Genomic DNA, 7,177 nt, shown 5'->3' on the forward strand with positions numbered 1-7,177 from the left:
TATATATATATGTATATATATATATACATATATATGTTTATATGTATGAATATATGCATGTATGTACAGTATGTATGTATATATGTATGTATATTTACAAATATGTATGTACATACATATCATTATCAAGAAGCAGCGATATGTATGTCTGGATGTGTATGTGTGTATATATATATATACACATACGGGCCAAGTGGCTGGGGGTATCCCAAGGCACTCTGGGTCTCCTCCCGGTGGGACATGCCCAGAACACCTCACCGCTAAGGGCGGGGAACAAGACGGTCTGATCCTTGACTACAGAAACTCGATATATATACATACATATATATATAAATATATATACATACATATATATATATATAAATATATATACATACATACATACATACATACTGTACATACATGCATAAATTCATATATATACATATATATATATATATATTTATATATATTTATATATATATATAAGTATATATATATATATATATATATATACATACATATATACATACATACATACATACATACATACTGTACATACATGCATAAATTCATATATATATATATATATATATATACACATATGTATATATATATACATACAAACAAATATATATATATATATATATATACATATATATACACATATATTTATACGGGGGTAACAGACTAAGTAGGGAGGCGCAGAAGATGGATATTTATATGTATATATATACTTTGTATATATATATATATATATACATATATATATATATATACACATATTTTTCGACCTTGCTGACTTATAACTGAAGACCATTGTTCATGTGTTTAACAAAATGGCGAAAATATAATAATAAGAATTGATATCTGAACTGAGCGCTAAATGATGTGTAGTTGCAGTCATGATGGTGGCAGGTGTTGTAAGCAGATGCTGTTTCTCAGAGAGGAGAAATGAGGGCAACAGTACAAGTGCAGATAACATCATTACAGGCGAGGGTGTAAAGGTTCAGAGCTGAGGCAGGAGGGAAACAAAGTAAAAGGAAAGCACTTTCCATCCTCGTAAGAACTGGAAGACGGAGCGGAGCGAAGGTGACTGCTGCTTCTCTCTCTGCTAAATCAAATGGGTGATGAACTCTGTGCCGGAGCCATCCGTCACTCCTCCACTGCTGCTTTTCACTCCACTCTGACTTTGACCAAGGTTATCAGGCTGCTCAGTCCTCTGCTGCACAGGCGCAGCAGGCTGCGGCAGGTGGAGGTGCTGTCTGAAGACACTTGTTCCTGCTAATGTCCCGCCTCAAGTCAGTGTCTCCGTTCACTGGAATTAAATTCCTGCAGCTTGGAAACCTGAAAGCACGTCACACAGACTTTAAGAACAGTTGCAGCACTTTAAAGTGTATATTTTTTATACTTCATGCCAACTTTGGTGGTAATTTATTAAAAAAATAGATGTCATTTTTAATATTTTATGAAACTGAAGTTTGAGTGAGCAAAAAGTTCATTTACACAACTGTTATTTACATTTTAATTTAAGATTAAATAAACACAACTGAAACACAACTATCATAACAACATTTTTTAAATTGCTAATTCAAATTAGTTTTAATTTATTTTGTATTTTAACATTCTGATATAATGATATTATGTTAGCATTAATTTACTGTACTTGCCCAAAGAACAAGTTCATGCCTTATCATGATAACACGATATATCATGATATCATATTAATATATTTGAACTTTGCTAACAAACTCAAGCTTGTTTTTGTCACATGATTATACCTAAGCAATAAAATCATATTCATATTTTGTAACGATAAAGACATGATAACATAATTATATTTAAAATAATTATATTTAAAAATCCCAATTTTATAATTTGTCATGAGAACATGATATATCGTAAAATCATGATCTTATAATAACATGATTTCACTTTATTACCACTGATGTTTTAATTCTACACGATAATAAATCACATTTCTACACTTTAAATGAAGTTTTCCATTTTCTCATAAAACAATATATATCGTATCACGATATATCATGAATTAATAATATTATAACGTGATCATCTTCACCAACACAAACAAGGTTATATTTTTACATAACACAAAACGTTTATTTTGTCTTAAAAACAGTAAAGACCTTGTCATTATCTTATGACCACATGATACATCATAAAATTATTTTACAACATTTTACAAACAAAATCAGATTTATATTTTGTCAGAACAACTTGATCTTTAGTGAAATCATGATACCAGGATTATACTTAACTAATAAAATCACATTAATATTTTATCATAACATGATATACGATATAATGTATTCATAATATTACATGATTACACTTTACCAACAAAATCAAATTAATTTTCTGACATGAACGCCTCCCAGAGGAGCTGGAAACATGATTATATTTTACTGACGACATTCGGTTTATATTGTGTGAAAATGACACGAAACCTCATGATTTTGTAATAAAACATCACAAACAAAACAAAGTTGTGTTTTGACACAGTAACATCTTTTATTTCACACATTAATGTTTCCAAATAGGGTACAAGTGAATAATTATGATGAGAATTTTGTAACAATTTACTGCAGGGCCACTATTTATATGTTGAATAGTGAGTGAGGATAAAGTAGGGGGGGAAGTGTCCTCACTTTATTACACTTATTACTCATTAAACAATTCACCCTTTAATGACCAGAGCTCAATAAATGAAGTCAAATTTGTTTAGTTAAAGGGAATTTTTGCAAATTATTTATATGGAACTGGGAGGCGACAGAATTTGTATTTTAAAATTTATTACAAAAATAATGTAAATCAAGTAGAATCCACAGCAATAATAATAAAACCAACACAACAGTTTCCAAACAGCTGGAGGACAGCAGATAATTAATCTTTTCATTGTAGCATCCAACGGCTTTTTAGCACAAAGAATGTGAAATAGCATTAAATATTCACTCCTCGGTGGTGAACTTGTCAAATTTCTATTTTTACAAAGTAACAAACTGCGTCCGTGTATTCCAAAATACAAAAGCAAGCCTTTAACAATTGAAAACATGAATGTGTTCACAACTGGTTTATAAATTGGTGTTTTAATGTGAGCTGAGCTGTAAACTAATCTTGTGCTGCTTAACTGAAACATGTTGCTGCTGATGGATCAGCTGCCGTTTAGCTTTTCCTGCAGCAGAAAAACAGACAAGCTAAGACTTCTCATGATGCTCCTGCACCTCCTCCCCAAACACACACACTTACGGCTCCTCAGAAGCGATAGCTGACACCGGAGGCTTTTAATTCCAGTGTAAATACAAATACTCTTCCAGACAGTTATCAATTATGCATGCCACTAATTGAGTTGAACGTTGTGCTTTTAGCTGCTGGGGGACCCTGGGTCACATGTAGAGAGCCTGAAACCAAAACAGAAAACTGCACTCACACAGTTTTCAGGAACCGAGTCAACATCAAGCCTTTAAACAGCCGTTGTAGTAATCTAACATGATTTAGCTCGTTATTACACAGAAAAATATATACGAGAGTCTTAACGAACCAGTCCTGCTGCTGTGGACAAACGTTGGTGTCACATGTGGCACACGCCTGTTAGGAGACTGTCCTTACTGAAAACTAGAGATTTCCTGTGAAAATGCAGTGTTGCAGAAGAACTTGCGGAAATTAGCTAAAAAGATGCTGAAATGTAGCTGAAATGGAAGAACGTGCCTAAATTAGCAGAAGAGAGCAGAAAGAACACATATTTGCTAAACTGGGTTTAAATGAGCAGAAATGAGCACAAGAATTAGTAAATTAGATTAAAAAAAAGGGCTGAAATTAGCACAAAATAAAATTGCTGAAAAGTAGTTGAAATACGGGCAGCACGGTGGCGCAACTGGTAGAGCTGCTGCCTCTCAGCGAGCAGGTCCTTGGTTCAAACCCCGGTCCAGGGGCCAATCTTAATCTTTTTCCTTGACTTTTCATAACACCTTACATCACAAAACACACCTCTGTTTTGGTCCATCGACCAATCAGAAACTCCCAAATGAACCGGAAATAGAGCTCTTTAAATGTAGGTACTTCCTAGTTCAACCCAGTTGGAGTCGGGTGGAGAGTTTGCAGCTCCAGTCGTTTGGGAAACAGGAAAATCCCGACATGATCCAGAGCTCTTCCGAGTATTGGGGATTATGACATCTTCCACCTCTGAGTGGAACTTCTGAAGGACTCCACTCATGTGAAGTCCACTCGTGAGGTGAACTGTTGTTGATGAAGTCCCGCCACCACTCCGGACGGTTCTCTGCCATCCTACGGAGACGCTGGACCGGTAGCTTAACTGGAGCTCCGCTTCCACTGATTCATCGTCAGAGAGGTAATGAGTCGAGTTCACTACCGAGCGTACCGAGGAAAGCTGGGTCGAATGGAGGGTGCCGGGACTTCATCAACAACAGTTCACCTCACGAGTGGACTTCACATGTTTAAGAACAGACAGAAGATATTATGAAGAACTCAGACTTCGTGGAGTCAATTCTCTAGTATCTTGCTGTAAAAGTTAAACATGACATTTCTTTTCAGTAAACTTGCAGTTGACCGAAACTTGAACTTTGACCAACTTACACCACTTGCTCATTTCAAACAGACGATCAAGAAATTGAATCATTACTCTGTAACATATTCCAACTTGATTTCCACTTTGAATGAGGATTAAAAATCGTTATTACTGTTTCACAGTTGATTTAAAAATGAGTAGTTCACTTCAACATTTAAACATTGTTTGAACTAACACAATTTGATTATCAAACATTTGTAAAATAGTAATGATAATCGAAAGTAGTGTTCTTTCACTTGATTAATTCAAGAAAGAAAGTCTCAGGATGGGTCAACCTGTATTTCTGGATTCAAATCAATGAAATGACAGTTTCTGTCCCATAAGATCCTTAAGGTCAGGATTTGACCTCAGGCCTAGTTCACTACATTCCCTTAAAACGTGCAGTGCAGTATCTGAGTATATCTGAGATATAAATATATGATTTGTGTTTAAAAATGAACAATGTGAAATAAAAAAACAAAAGCATGACTTGCAGTTTGTGAGGACATGAAAAGGTGCATCATCTTTATTAAACTGTAAAATCATTTGAATTTTCCTCAAAAGTATCTTTTACGATTGTAATAAAACGTACCTGCTGCCTTGTGAAGGCAGTTGAGCAGTTATAAATGTAGGGTGTTATTTTTTATCATTATGAAAGAAAAAACTAACCACACTGGTTTCAAAACGATAATCAGTACAAAGAAAAAGTTATTTAACACTTAAGGTCACGTCAATCCAAAATACGGTCCAAGTTTTCTATGTGAAGCCTTTTCCAAGAAAAAATAAACATTTTAATTTCCTCCTCAGATCTGCAGCCAATAAATCATCATCTAAATCCAGAATAACTCCTTCCAGCGACTCCAAGCTTCACTAATGAACACAAACACAAACGTAGAAACGACAGTTTTGTGATGCTCTGTAACGGTTTCTTAGCAACCAGCTGTCAGGTGCACTCAGGCCCCGGAAACGGTTGCCAGGCAACCAGCAGTTTTGAACAATAAACTTCAACAGAAGCAAAATAACTGTGAGTTTAGCAGCTCTAAAGTGATTAATTTGTAAAAGAGTGACATTTTAATGTGTTGGTGGGGAAAAAAAAATTAAAACTCCAAACAAAAATAACGTTTAATATCAAAAACAAATCTGAGGTTTGTTTAACTCTTTTAAACATCATTTAAAAAAAAAATGAATCAAGACTTCTCCTTGAGCCTATTTTTACTGCTTATTTAAGGTACTATTATTTGTTTTGAAATTTTAATAGTAAAATGTTATGCATATTTTTATTTTGCATGTGGATTAATGTCAAAACTTGTAATTACCATCAGTTTTGATTCTTTATTTTAGTTTATTTTACAAATAAGGTATATTATTTATGTCTAAATAATAAAGTTGTTTCAGTCAGTTACTGATGAAAATATCTGTCAGATGATTTGACTCTGAAACGCTTTTGTTTAATATGTCGCTCTGTTGTACATTTTCAGTCCGTTAGAAGCAGAAATGTTTATTTGTTTATGTTTTATTAAAGACAAAATACTTTATGCTAATCTCCTGAACATGCCTGTTGATCAAAATATAAAAATAATCTCTTAAAAGGCAGAACAATAAACAAATAATTGCATAAAATTTTCACTAAATGAAACATATTTGTATTATGTTTATCCTAAACTAATGTTGATTTAGAAAAAACTAATATAAAACTTTTTTTTTAAGCCAACATTCAAAACTAAAATTGCTTAGACGCTAAACCAACATGGATGAAAATCAAATTAAAAAAATAAAACTTGTCAGTAAATTTTGCTGGAAGATGAAGATTGCCTAAAAGTAAAATATCTGATAAAAAAATAATTAAAAAAAGTATTATTTCAGTAAAAAGTACACATTTTCCCTCATCCTGTTTGAAATAGAAACGTGTGATCAGGTTGCTCTCGGGGCATGTGATGTGAACGACTCTCAACTACTACCACCCCAAATTTTCACTCAATACCTGAAAAACTTTCAAACATTTAATTGTTATTATGAAGAATTACTATTATTATTATTAATTAGGTTCACTCCAAATCGTAATCACCATATTTAAATATTCCAAATGTTACTCTGAACCAATAAAAACTCATGTTGGGCCGTCACGAAAAGAAAGTACGAGTGATTTTTATAAAAAAACAAACGCTGCCTCTAAGACTAGATGAGGAAACATGCAGACACAAGAAATAAAAAAAAACCCATCACGGTCTGGATAAAGCTGACAGTTTAGAAATTGAGCCTTTGGGACTGATGGAGCCGCTCGGGCAGCATCCAGAACCGGACATAAAGAGAAATTTAAACTTAAGCGTCTGAATATGGAGCCGCGCTCCCCGAGGAAAATTACTGTAAAGATGGAACATAAACACAGAAAGTCCCCTCAGCCTGCAGTTTCTATGCAGCTCCACCACAGGAGTCGTGCACGAGGCGTGGGTAAAAACAAATATAAGAAGGAGTTCAGCCCGAGGATAATAAGATCTCATGTTCTCAGGGGGGCAATTTAGGTAGCAGCTCACAAACACAAGGCCTCGCTTTCCATTAAAAAACCGTCTTCCTCCTCCTCTTCTTCTCTCCTTCAGTGATCAGCATCATCTCCTCAGT

The 7,177-nt window shown here is 34.1% G+C and overlaps 1 protein-coding gene across 1 annotated transcript in view; it reads right to left on the reverse strand.

Moving 5' to 3' along the window:
• Positions 1-7,177, reverse strand: part of lig1 (ligase I, DNA, ATP-dependent) — a 111,697-nt gene that overhangs the window by 97,967 nt on the left and 6,553 nt on the right. The window lies entirely within an intron of this gene.

This window comes from Nematolebias whitei, chromosome 9 (assembly GCF_014905685.2).
Source record: "Nematolebias whitei isolate Nwh7 chromosome 9, NemWhi1, whole genome shotgun sequence".
In the NCBI taxonomy this organism is placed as follows: domain Eukaryota; kingdom Metazoa; phylum Chordata; class Actinopteri; order Cyprinodontiformes; family Rivulidae; genus Nematolebias; species Nematolebias whitei.